Source organism: Protopterus annectens, chromosome 9.part0 (genome assembly GCF_019279795.1).
Source record: "Protopterus annectens isolate FY-2018-M chromosome 9.part0, PAN1.0, whole genome shotgun sequence".
NCBI lineage: Eukaryota > Metazoa > Chordata > Ceratodontiformes > Protopteridae > Protopterus > Protopterus annectens.
In genome coordinates this window covers 1,058,217,670-1,058,232,950 of record NC_056743.1, presented here as the reverse complement: position 1 = coordinate 1,058,232,950, position 15,281 = coordinate 1,058,217,670, and positions in this window count along the sequence as shown.

Sequence of the window (15,281 nt, the reverse complement as noted above, 5' to 3'; positions counted from 1 at the left end):
GTGGGAGTGACTACATTGAGCAAAGCTTCCCCCCCCAGAGAGGTGTGACTTGAAACTGAAACTGTAGTTTTATTGCCCACTAGGGTCATTTCTCCATAACTCCTCTTGTCCCCTCTGAGTTGCCTTGGGTTTGGCAGTGACTTGTGGTTTGTTGGCCAATTTGGGTCTCCTTTCTTCTTTTTCCAGCCCCTGCTATAAAGCACGCGTTAGCTTTGAGACGATTGTTTTTCCCTTGCTTTTAGCTGAGTTGCTACTGTTGCACACTAGGCAGCTATTTTACTGCTCGGTTTAAACTATTCGGGCTACCTAAATTCCACTTAGAGCTTACTCCTTTAAAACTACCTTCTTAATTATACTACTGATCTAATCAGCTTATCCTATTTCTAAACTTGCATTCTCTCTACTTGACTCCAAGTAGACTCTTGTATCTGTAAAACGTAGCACTTGCTTGATTGTTACTTATTACCTTGATAAACTGTAACCCCAAAAACAATAGTACCTTTTTTCCCAAATCCCTTTTTCTTAAAAAAGTTCCCCCCTTCCTTCTTTTTTAAAGTTTTTGTCTATTCCTTCAGAGGCCATGGATGGCAGGTGCTAGTGAGGGCTGTGGCTACTGTGGTGAACCTGAATATTGAGGCAATGTTACAATTGCCTCATGTACACACAAATACAACTGAGAGATCCCACAAAACCGGCCAAACTGGAGGCTGAGACTCCTCCATCACAGGACGAGGCTGAGCTCTTCTGAGGAGGAACTGGCAAGACTAGTCAGGAGGAGGTTTCCAGCACCACATATATGCTATAAACCTCACATATTACCATTACGGCCTCAAATACAATACATAAACACAACAAGACAACCTGGAGGCTCTAGGGCCACCAAAGCCAAAACAGCAAAGGCCAACACTACAGACACCCAAAACCTAACCATTCTCCCTCACAACACAACTAACACATAAACCTCTGATCTACCAGTGTCAATGAGTCACAGCCCATCATCTCTGACGACTCACTCAGACACACTGTACATACACCACTCTACAGTCAGACACATCATGACGCCCGCCGCCTCAGACTGATAGAGGAGAAGGTCACAGTAAGCCGCCTGTCGGTCAGAATCCGCCTACGAATCTTAAGCACTCAGGTCTCTCAACAGCAGGTACAAATATGATTCACAGATTCTAGACGCTGGTGTAAACGTAGGTCTTGGACGCACTGACGCACTCTTACTGAAGCCCCAATGTGACAGCAACATTTATGTAGCCTAGAATTACATGACACAACACAGGTAGCAGTATCCTACCTTCACTCAAGAATGATGCCACAATACAGAGATAAGATGATCAGCAGTACCAAGAGGCTTAAACACTGGTGTCATTCAAAGGGGATCCAGTGTCTGTCACACTGGGATGACATGGTGGACATTTTTTCCACACAAGCTTCTAGGCCACGGGATCACAAGGCTCAGGCAAAACACCAGAACCTACAACAACACCTGCAAGGCACAAATCACCTCACCTCAGCCTGCTGAGCAAGGCTCAAATTCTAAAAATACAACCCCCTAAGTGCTGCTGTAAAAGAACTAAACATAATGCTGCCTGAACTAGTCAAGTCTAAATCCATCAAGCACTACCGGCGGCAGCCACCAGCAGACGGAACATCTCCTTATGGCTGTGAAGCTGGTGTGGAGCTCCATATTCCAAGACTTACCCCGCGCAAGCATTCAGGTCTACATCATGCTCCTCCCCAAATCTGACAACACTAAGAAGGCCGGTGTATATTCAGGAAGACTCCCATACCAAATGGGGTGCTCACGCACGATGCATCGCAGACCATCCAGGATTAATTAACCATAGGCGAGACATCTCTGCAAATTGTAGCATGTTACCCTAATATATCACCAAACTCATTCACCTCAATACACAGATACCCACACTCAGATGGACAAATGAACTCCCACGCCAAATCATAACAGGTGACTTCACTCACGTTCGCCTGGACTCGGATGCTGGAAGGTGCCCAAACACCATCCCAAAAGTTCCTGGAATTCATAAACTCAAATGCCATCACACTAGTCACCACAAAAAGTTCCTTTTTTTCTCAAACCTTGCTCAATCAAAGAAACCAAAAAGCAAAATGTTCAACAAAACAGGCTCCTTCTCATCAATGCCAACATCTCCACCAACCAAAATCTGGAAACTCCTAATCCTTCCCCCACCTGAAAGAAAAAGACCACTTGTGCCTCATTTCAAAAGTTCCTCTTCACACTTCTAAAGACTAGCAAGAAAGGAGTAAGGTCATCAAATGGAAAACACCACTCAAGAGACTGGTGGCACATAAATGCCTTCTACCAGCACCTGCAGGGCAAGGACACCCACACCTCAAGACCTTAAACAAAGACTCTTTGTACCAACAGGCTCATCCAGTAACCTGGACCCCTTAAATAAACAAACTCTACAAATAAAGGATAAAGTGAAGCTACTACAAGACCCTCAAATATCCTTAAAAACTAACCTAAGAAAGACACTATAACTAAAAGAGCCCAAATCATAAAATCCCAGCTAGCAAATTTCGAGAGAAAAAATGATCCTATAATGACTCAAAAGACAATTCAAAGGCCTCTTTAGCTATAACTCAACCTGGGAGGAAACTAGAGCATAACCTCAGAGCTAGTTCAAAACCTTGTGAAGATTACAGATCCATAAGACATTGAGTCTCCACTGGCTGACACAGCACCCCCAAACTTCTCTCCCCCCAAAAGGACAGAGAAATCTATACCAAACGACAGCAGCCCCCCACTAGAAAGTGCTCCAAACTTCAACCTCGCTCTCCAAAGAAAAGCTAGGGTCACTGACTGCATTGCAGGTACCACTCCAGTAGCTCCTATGAACTCAAACTGGAATTAAGCCCACAAAAAGACAGCAAGCCTTAATCAAACAGCACATCCTGGATACCGCATAATGCCATGCACAAACTGCAAAAACAAAACCACTTTGTACAAAAGCGGTGTAAAAATCCGCACTTGACCCCAGCCATATCACTTAAAGACAAACCTATTTGCTCTCATCAGGAGAGTGAAGACAATGTTCCCTCAAATCCCTAAGACCACCGGAATTTGCTAGCCTTGGATGCAAATCCCAGTTTCATAAAATCAAAGGCAGACGTTTTAAAGAGAAAGCCCTTTTTCAAATGATGTAAAAAGCCACGATGGTGGAGACAGTCCATACAGCCTGGGAGACGATCCTGCTAAGGCCTCTGATACTAGACCCAAACGGTATCAAGATAAACTCATCAGCAGAAATGTCCACCCATACATCACAAGATGGTGTGCAAACTCTCCCCCTGACAGAAAACACAGGATTCAGGAATGCTGGCCCAAAGCAGACTCACTATGAACAAACTACATCAACTGACAGGGCTAGCAACTGGCCCACTCTGTTTGGCATATATGGTGCTAAGCACTGACAAACACAGGACCTCAATGGAGCGACAATGCCTGCGGATGACTGCTCCACAATCCGCAGTAGACCTCTTAGCCTGACATCCTCTTCCCCCAAAGGGCAGCACAGAAACGGATAAGATGTGCCAGAAAACATTGCCTGAAGTTAGCAGCCAAAAATGCATAGTCATACCCTTCTTGAAAAACAACTGATCCCAAAGGACCCAAATAGCTGGCAATCCACTGAGCACTTAAGAATTGGATCCAACCTGGGGACCCAGGTCAGAAGTATGATGTCATTCGACACCCCCATAGCTTTTATCATTAGTCACCAACTACATTGCCCAGGAAAATCACATACACTCTCCTACCTCTCAGTGGCCAAGCAGAATCTGACCAAGTACAATGCCCCATTCGAATGTATCTGTGGCTTGCAAAGCCTCAGCTGGAGAGGCCCTAATCAGTCCAAGAACTGGCTATCCAGGGTCTCCCAATCTGTCCTTCCTGCTGGCTTCAAAAGAACTCCAGCTCTATTATGCTTGGTATGCTATTGCGAACTGACTCCGCCTAACATACAAGGCCTTGTCACCAGATCAATCAGAAATATGTGGTCCAGTGATCTAAACCACTTCTGTAACATCAACAAAATGGTTTAGAGAGACAGGTATATCCCTCAGTGGATACCACTGCTCTGGAACAGACTCCCCTTTGACATAAAACAAAGCTCATCCTTGTCTATATTCACACACATATTGAATCTACAGATGGGTAATAGAAAATGTACCCCATGTCTGCCCCCTGTACTAGTAATGGACAGCGACAGCTCCTGACTATGTTATCCTCTGCATGGGCCCTCTCAGATTATCTGTGGTATGATCTCAGTTCTTCTCAATTGGGGTAACATACAGTTATCGACCATGGGATGGAAAAGTCTACTCTAACACCAAATGGAATGGATTAATTCAAGTACCAAAAGGCAGATTGGCTAGGCTTAAAATGACCTGCCAGGGTAGGTAGCCCAGAACTTGTGTATGAGCATATGAACCCTGTCGCCACTGATGTGCAACTTCAAAGTCAGTATATATAATTAGCAGGGGTGGCGGTGGTGCAATACCGAATATGGGAGGTGTAGGGGGCTTGCCAGCCTGCAAAAACATTGGTTTTGGATGTGGTTAGGTATTGTCAGTATTTAGTGTTTAGATATTTTTAGCTGTCAATATTAAGGAGTTTAGATATTTCTGTGTCAATATTAAGGCATTTAGATTATTTTAAGTACATCCATATATACATACCCTTTAATGATGTGTTACCTTATACCTAAGCCTAGGATTGGCCTTCAGCAGGGAGCTTGTTCCATATTATTTAGACTTGTATTTCATAGGCTCTAACTTCAGTTTCAGTATGACAAGAGGATGCTAAATATGCAATACTTTTGTAATGTTACTAAATCTAGTGGGTCCTAGACCGTAACAATTACTGCAAGGTTTCTGCCTTCTTTGACGGTATAGTGGGATAAACCACTGACTATGTTCCAGGTGACCCAGATTTGACTAGCAGCCTTAATGACGGCTGGATGTTGTAGTTGTGCCCATCCTGGAGGGTGACATGGAGAAAAGAAAGCAATGAATTTCCATGTTTCTATTGGAGAAGGAGCAGCAGATGCAAATGTAGCCTTGAGGTATGCATTTGTCTCACCAGGCCACCGTCTGATGTTAGCACTTATAGTGAATACAGGGGAGCGTGGACTCATGTGGAAAGGCATTGTGTCCTCTGTAGTGATGTGGGTGGGTCCTGTATCTCACTCCCAAGGGAATGGGGTTATCCAAATATTTGTAAAAGCCCTGCCTTTATGACAGCTTCTACAACTGACTGTTGCGCATGAGGAATGAATGGGTCAGCAAATAAAAGGGAGAGCTGATTTTTGTCAGGCAATGAGAACCAATAAATAAAAAAAGAAAATTATTACAAATTGTCTCCAAGCCTGGTTGTAATGAAGTAGGAATAAAAGTTGGAAGTATGCCCCCATGTACTGTCAGCAACCTCTGCAAGCTTTTAAAACAGTACAGTGCATCTACATCCTTACAAAATCATTTGTAATGCAGTTGTAGGAAAAGTATAGTCTCTGCACACCATTAAGTCATACTTGTCCTAGGATTCTAATTCCATTTGAAAGAATCATAGTGGGTTGTGCCTCCAAAAAGATGTACTTTTTGTTTCCACAAAGAAGGTTAAAGCCTGTAATTGGTTATTGCTAAAGCAAGGTAGGAGCAGAAGGTGAGACCTGTATCTAGAATCAGTCCCAGGTATTTAGCTTCCTGATCACCTCAGTAGGGGAATCAGCTGAAGAAACGTGTTAATTTCCCCTTCAGTGATCTGCTGCAAAAAAGAAGGACTTTCAGTTTTAGTGATCACTCTAAGGCAGTCCTCCAAAGAAAGTTAAATTAATTTGTAGTCCAGAATGTATGGTGCATGAAAATTGAAGTATGGAAATACAGCTGGTAGTAGTTTGCACATCTGAGGAATATGTTATTAACCCATTTTCAAAAATCAAGAGCGGTAGGTGACTTAGCACTGACCTGCTGAGGAAGACTATTTGCAAAATGATTTGGATAAGATAGTACATTCTCATTTTCAATAGTGTGATGTTTCACCAACGTTACTGTCAGCAAGACAATATGATTAAATAGCCTGAATCTGGTCAGATAACCAAGTCTTCCTAGAATGACACTTTCCTAACCATGTGCTCCACTTTCTTGTGCTAGTCTGAACCTCTTCTCATCTCCCACTTTGTCACATTCACAAATACCTCAGTATTTTCTCTTTCAAACATCAGATAATACCACTATACTACATTCATATGAACAAATAAACACACAGATCCAATATTTCAGTTATACTACATTCATACAAACAAATGAACACATAGATCAGTCATAAGAACAAATAAACACAGACATCTGATATCGCAGTTATACTACATTCATATGAACAAATAAATACATAAATCTGATATCTCAGTTATACTATACTCATATGAACAAATAAACATGTAGATCCAATAGCTCACAGTTATACTACATTCATGCGAACAAATAAACACGCAGATCCGATATCTCACAGTTATACTATACCCATATGAACAAATAAACATGTAGATCCAATATCTCACAGTTATACTACAGTCATATGAACAAATAAACACATAGATCTGATATCTCACAGATATACTATAGTCATATGAACAAATAAACACAGACATCTGATATCTCACAGTTATACTACATTCATACCAACAAATAAACACATAGATCCAATATCTCACATTATACTACACTCATATGAACAAATATACACATAGATCCAATATCTCACACTTATACTACATTCATATGAACAAATAAACACACAGATCCAATATCTCGCAGTTATACTCCATTCATGCGAGCAAATAAACAGAGATCTGATATCTCACAGTTATACTACATTCATACCAACAAATAAACACATAGATCCAATATCTCACATTATACTACACTCATATGAACAAATATACACATAGATCCAATATCTCACAGTTATACTCCATTCATGCGAGCAAATAAACACATAGATCTGATATCTCACAGTTATACTACAGTCATATGAACAAATAAACACATAGATCCAATATCTTACAGTTATACTGCATTCATATGAATAAATAAGCACGTAGATCTGATATCTCACAATTATACTACAGTCATATGAATAAATAAACATATAGATCCAATATCTCACAGTTATACTACAGTCATATGAATAAATAAACATGTTGATCCGATATCTCACAGTTATACTACATTCATATCAACAAACAAACACACAGATCCAATATCTCACAGTTATACTATACTCATATGAATAAATAAACACATACATCCGATATCTCACAGTTATACTATACTCATATGAACAAATAAGCATATAGATCTGATATCTCACAGTTATATTACATTCATACGAACAAATAAGCACATGGATCTGATATCTCACAGTTATACAATACTCACATGAAAAAATAAACACATAGATCAAATATCTCACAGTTATGCTATACTCATATGAATAAATAAACACATAGATCCAATATCTCACAGTTATACTACAGGCATATGAATAAATAAACACATAGATCCAGTATTTCACATATATCTTAATATGTCTATTCATCTCTATAATGCCAAGCAGGTCTTCCCTTAAATCATTTATTTTCTGGATGAGATCATCTTCTTTGCTCCATATTTCCCATGAGTGTTTTAAAGAAGGTTCCAGAGCATCACCCTGTGACATATACTTTTCGGATGCATTCTGCTTCATCTGATATTCTTGCATATCAGGGGTGTAGGGTGTATGCAGGATTTACAGATTTGTCCTCACAGCTCCAAGACTGCAGCCCCCAAGAAGCCCTACCAACATCAACTCATTGCTGTCTGTGGACTTCTTTATACCACTGACCAAGCCATAACCCCTTCACAATGCGGCTCATTGAATGGATCATTGACAACCATATACCAGGATGGTAATTACCTGCATGATGAAGTAGTGTGAGGATTTCATTCCAAAAGTGTATCTTTGTGGATGAAAAAACAAAATACCTTCCCATTTACCACAAACACACACACACACACACACACACACACACACACACACACACACACACCACACATGTATAGCAGTTAAATAGAAATACAGAGACATATTAAATAGTCCCAAGTGCCAGTAAGCATACCCAAATGCACAGCAGTTTCGCAACGGCAGAACTATAACAGTAAATAGTAGGACCGCTCATTTCATTTACAACCTTCCCCCACTATACTCGTCACCTGCCTAAAGTAGGTGATTTGACCTTCCCAGCATCAGTAATAATGTTTTCATTACCGTATTGAATCGATGCATATAGTCAAGAGTTTGCATTCTATCGTTTTTCACCCAAATACACATTAGTCCTGCAAACCCAGAATTATTACACCAAAACTACAGTGCCAAACATTTCATCCACAAACAGCCATCATATCAATATCCAACATAAAGTATCTAAGTTTACCCTTCCAAGATTAAAACCAAAATAGCAATGATTGCATTAATTTACTCTGTTGCACAAGAACAGTAGTTACAGGCTTGTATGACAGCTGACTTTACCCAAATACACATTAATCTTGCAAAACCACAATTACTACAGTAAACAGAAAGGCCACTCACCTCATTTCATTCACAAACACCTCCTCATTACTTAAATAAAGTAGATGCGTTTTACCCCGTCAGGATTAAAGTAGAAATAATAGTAATAGATGGGTTGCATACTTGCATTACTTTCATTTTATTGACAAAAATATTAATTACAGATTGTCTGTGCCAGCCAGTACATATTTAATTTTATTTATTTTACTTTTGTTTACCAGGGTTCCTGCAACCGGCTTTGGTCTAAAAAAAAAACCTTTTCAGAACATGTCCAGGGAGAAAAGCTCCAACATATTAGAAACATTTTTAAACAAACATTCAATATGTATATGAACAGATGTGAAACAACATACATTAAGTATTACTCATAAACTTGCTAATCATTTTACATTCATCTTAAAGTACATACAGAAAAGTATTATAGTTTTACAAAGCTGGAATTACCACCAGTAAACATTAGGACCAGTTGTTTCTTTCACACATAACCCCAATCTCCACTGCCTAACCCACCTACAGTATCTGATTTGATCTTGCAAGGTTAAAAACAAAAACAAAGACAACAACAACAAACAAAGACGATGCTGTCATTAAGGTAAGTATTATTTTTTTTCACATAAACAATACTAAGAGTTCAGAGGTTGTGGTCGATCTTACTTCACTCACATGAACATTACTCTTGCAAAGCAAGTCAGAACTGCAGTCATTCCATCTGCACATAGGCACTGTCCTCATTCCAGCTGCCTACCCAGACAATCTGCTTTGAGCCTAGGTTTAAAGTAATAAAAATCACAGACAATGGTTATCTTACTCTATTTTTTTCACATCCTATAGGCAGGAGCCTGCATGTGATCTTACTTCAGTTCACCCATACACACTTTACTCATGCAAGAATAGAGTATATTTCAACAATAAAACATTGACAAACCATTCAAATGTATCTTGACTAACCCTGCAAAAAGATATTAGATTAAAAAAATGTCATTCACAAATGGCGCCCCCAGAACATACTGCATACCTAGTATCCCTTTGACACCTGCCAGGATATCATATTTACAAAAAAAAAAAAAAGAAAGTCATTAACAGCCCCCAAAAGGCCTGTATTACATCGTCAATCTCACAGGAGTTCGAATAATGTAATATCGAACCATGAAGTTCAAAACCCAAGAATTACGAAAACACAGAACAGTGATTGTTTTTTTCCCAGGGAAAAAAAATGGCTGTTCTGGTACAAAAAAAAAAAAAAAAACACTTACACATTAAACTTAAACTAATGTCGGGGTTGTTGACCCCCACACCCCCCTACTTCAATATACCAACTCCGAGATTGCACCACACTGGAGAAAATAGCAAACCCCAAAAACAGCCCACTGATTTTTTTTCCCTGGGAGTGTGCCATGGCTTTGCTATTTTCATACTTTGAACATTTGGGTTCATTATTACAATGTTCGGACTCTTGTGAGCTCGATGTTGTAATATAGACCCCCCCCCCCCAAATACACAGACCACTGCAATCTGGTTGACCCTGCAGGTGTATTATGTTAAAAAAAAGAAAAATCATCAACAGTCCCCAAAACACATTGCCTCCCTAGTATTTGGTTAACCCTGCCAGGATATTAAAAAAAAAAAAAAAAAACAAACCCAACTGCAGCAACCAAACGAAACTGTAAAATTCCCCAAAGCAGGCAGAAGACAGCTCGATATGCAGCTAGATTCAAAAACTTAATGAACAAGCAAGTAATCATACCAAAAAACTTTATTGCAGAGAAAGAAAGTTAGCGCTTTCATGGTAATACCATACCCCTTCATCAGACTAACATGAATGGGGACAGAATAACTTATATAGAAATTACATCATCTCAAACAGCTTAACAGCGAATAAAACAAACATTCATGCAGTCACATTCTCAGCTTAAAGGCATATGAACTAGATAATATTTGCTAGCATAAAATCTGTTAAAAAATAAAAATAAAAACATTAACACAAATAAATAAAATATGAAAAATATTCATAAATATATAAACAAACAACAATAAACGCCCTGCAGCCATGTATTCCTTAATACAGGCTTAATGGAGACGTGATGATTCAACTCCATAACTAGGTGTGCCCCCAACCTCAAGATCCACTCCAACTCGACCACCTCAGTACGAGTCACTATATCACCACCTCTCAAACCTGGGCTGATCACACATAATACCTGGAAGACAAAGCTGTGTTCAGGGCCAGTAGACAAAACATGTTTCTCTAAGGCACTGAAATCATATTGCTTCTTCATGCAAAACACATGGTCTCTAATTCTTTCTTTTTCTGCCTGCCAGGATATTGTGTACATATATATATATATATATATATATATATATATATATATATATATATATATATATATATATATATATATCTATATATATATATGTGTGTGTGTGTGTGTGTGTGTGTGTGTGTGTGTCATCAGCAGCCCCTAAAACACACAGACCACTAGTATCTGGCAGACCCTGCGAGGAAAAAAATGCAGAAAGTAACTGATTTTCCCTGCCAGAAAAAAAAAATGAGAACTTACCTTACGCACTAACCCGCTCGCTGTCTGTCCACTCTCTTGCTTTCTCCCCCACAACTAAAGCACAGGAAGTGAATGTGAATGTAACAGAACTAATCAGCTGCCCTATCATGTATGTGACAGGCTGTTGACTTCACAGTCCCATCAGTCAGCTTCCTTTTTCTTGCAGTTAAAACCGCAATGACTTTTGGGCATCTTCATTGATGCCTGCGGTTTTCCCAATCCAGACTGTTTTTAAAACAATTCAGAGACAAAAAAGATAGTTTTTCTTTTTTTTTTTTTAATATGCACTTCTGCTTAGAATGACATTTGACTTTACACACTAGCGTTTTGGAGAAAGTTGGGGTCCGATACTATGAGCCGCCAATGGGTATTTTATTTTATTTGCCTACCAGATTCTACCCCCACTCCAGATAAAGTGTACTGAAATCTGTACAGTGAGCATGCCTCCCAATGTCCTTGCTCCATATCTGTATCCATTAGTCCATCATGAAGCAACATTTCTGTGTCAGGTTTGACACTGTCTCCTGCTCTTTCCCTTGTTGTGTAACTTAAACTGAACTTTCACAAGAGCCTCCTACACCATGAAGAACATGTGTGCCCTTCCACAACATCCACTGTGGCATATCTTCTTCAGATGCATACTGCTCCTCCACTGCTCCTTCATCTGGGCACCCTCTGGTCCATCATATTGTGGCACTGATTGTGATGGAGTTTCTACATTAAACTCTTCACTCAGATAGTCCATCATTTCATTGTCTGTTTGTTTAATTTCTTCCTTATTCATCTTCTTTTCTACATTCTCCCATTGGAACCTTATATCTTGTACTGTGAACTTTTCCATATCCAGGTCCTTTGCCTGCATTTTTCTTTTGAAGCTTATTGATTAGTTTGGGTTTCTCCTTTGCATGGCATGAATATCACACCACATCAAATCTCTTTTTCTTTCTCATATTTCTTTTTTTATACCTATCAAAATTCTCTGAGTTTTCTTCTTCATATTTTTGTACTTCTTCGGTCGCTTCTTTTTCCAGGTGGCCCAGAGTTTCTATATAATGTTCTTCATTGATCTGTTCTATTAAGGAATACAATTTTTTGTAGCTTTTGACATTACTTCTAATGTGAGACTGTGGTAATGCTCATTCAAGCAATCTGCGTCACACTATAAAGGTCATTATTTGTAGACGTGATTGATATCATATTTATTCCATGCAAAGCTTAAGCTGATAGATAGTGACAAAAATAGTTTGTTCCAAAAGAATGCGGTCAGTTTGCTGCAGCCTGCTTCTCCACTGTCTCCTTCTCTATACTATTGATTCAAATTCATTTAAATTCATCTGTCAATTTGCATTGAACTGTATTATTCATACCACTCTTTCAATAAATAAAGTTTTCTTATTTTCCGAGTAAAATTTGCTTCAGCTCTCTGTCATCATGCTATCTCTAGCTTATACTGTATTTTCTTTTTAACTCATCCACCTTACATTTACCCTCAGAAATTGTGTCCACCTGAATCATATACCGTTTTCCCTTTTCTCTGGTGCATACATGTCTTGACAATACAGTCTGTTTTACTAATATTTACTTTCTCAGTTTTAGTCATTCATTTAATTGTTGCTATACTGTATTAAAATTAAATCCCCTTTCTCAAAAATATGTGATGCATGCTAAATCTGTTTTTAATGATGATGTATGTGATATTAGTATTACTTTCCTGACTCCTAAATCAGTACTCATACATGACCAAATTAACAACCTATTAGCTATTTTAAAAGCTTTCTTGCTTCAGTTCTAGCTAGCTTTATCTTTAACATTGTTCAACATTTAATGCAAACATATACGTGGGAGCTGAGAACAAGTGGGATAAATAAAGAAATGCACGACTCTCAGATGATGTTGTTGTAAACCATCCTGAAAAGGTAAAATCTGACCTGCATAATAAACAAAGCATCAGAGTTGAAGCTAGTGAACTTTTATAGGAATGTAGATGATTTGAATTCATTTCTAGTGTGTTTGACCTTATCCGTGCACTTCACTAGGAATCCCTCCCTGGCTAAGCAATGATGGTGGATAGACTAGTTGGGCACAAATGTTCTTCATGCAAATAATAAGGAGCATTTACCCAGTTATCAAGATTTAAATGAGGACCGTACATCTACCAATATGTATTGTAAATCAACGGCACAACAGTGACATGATCATACCAAAATGTTGTGGCTAGCACCTTAGCAGGTGAACTCTGGACTTGGTAAAGGTGATAGAGGTCAGTATCATGTAGCACAAGGACTACTACAGTATTCAAGGTGGACAGCAACCACAGGGATTCCCACTGTAAGGTCAAATGTTGAAATTAAGGGTTAATCTGAGTCATATTCCTAAAGATGATAAGAACATTTCATCATGGCTGTCATCTGATTCTTCGGTGATAGTGTATTATCTATGAACATCTAAAATTAACACCGAAGAGACAAACGTCAGCCCATTCCCTTCACAGCAAATCTCATTTAAAATGAAAGAAGCAAGTGAAGGCTGAACAACTGCATGCATAATCACTGCCTGCATTGTGTTTTGGCTGAGCTTTTGGTTAACTAAGATTTGTCCAGTCTAGGAGAGATTCCAGTCATTCAGTTTATTTATCAGTCATTTATTTTAAGTGACTGATACTAGGCACATAAAAAAAGATCATAAACAATAGACCTATAAGACAATAAACAATAGTAAACAAAGTATGGGCAGCCAGTCAAATGATGTTGGAAAGATGCCTTGACAGAATTAATGTTTACTTTCGGGTTCTTTAGAAACAGTTGATAAAAGGACCAATCCAAAACTAATAGGATAAAGAATTCTACATCTTGGAGGACAGATAAGCAAATGATCAAAGGCTAGATGTTATTGGATTTTCCACATGAATATCTAGCCATCCCCATCAGCTGGCTACAGGCCAAGAGTTGTCCAATAGGGGGTCTGTAACTTTTATGTATAGCTAGGACCCATGTTATGCAGAGCTAAATAATTTACAATTAAAGCCTTGTCCTTGAGTCTCAAGGAAAGTTAAGAACCATTGCAGATTTCACAGCACAGGAGTGATATGATTATATCTTATGACACCATGACTTCTATGCCCTGCTAAATCTAAAGCTTCCTGAAATCAGTACAAAGAACTCCAGATAAAGAACATTGTAGTAACATGCATAGACAGGATCAGTGTTTGCACGGCTGTATTAAGTTCCTTTATCTAGGTGATGTAAGTCACTTCAAAACAGGAAACACTGACATCATCTGTGATTTTTATTTTTTGAGTATTAGATGACTGCCAGTGATTAACATAAAACCATGCCTGCTAGACATAATGTTCAGCATATTACTCCTTAAAAATTGATTAGACTTAGGTGAAATGGGGAAGACCAAAGGATCACATAAATAACCAATGGCTTTGTGTTTTTAAGTATTATTCTTCAGTTAGATCCCTCCTGTTCCAGTCATTACCTACTCTTGACGATGGTCTACAGATTCACTACAAGTGTCCTGACATATGACAACCCATTTAAGGACAGCGAAAGAGGTTCCTTGGCAGAGCTGCAATCAAACCAATAACATGTGGTGGTCTACAGTGTGGGATGCTGCCAAAAGATGAAGTACTCTTAGTGTGGAATAATATATTTGATCTGTCACCCCTTTGAAGTCATTTGCTGTCTTAAAAATGGAATGTCTGCACAGTATCTAGCCCTTTGGAATTATTTTGATATCTACATGTATTGCAGTGTTTAAAAATAGACATGAGTTGCTTCTAAGATAACTTTCTCTATAAGATTTGCAATCAACAGAAGAGTATAAGAAATGTGTAGTAATTATCCAGTTTTTAAGAGATCACATGCCATTTCTTACAGACACAAATAAACAAGGACTCAATCATAGAAGATGGAAAAGTCCCAATTCTTAGAACAGACCTCACAGTTTTGAAAATGATTGGCTTACGAATATCCAGGAAAAAATAGATCTAGCCTAGCTGGACTTGAGTTCAAGCTGCAAGCTCTAAGCTGTAAACTGGAAACAAGATCATAATTCCAGAG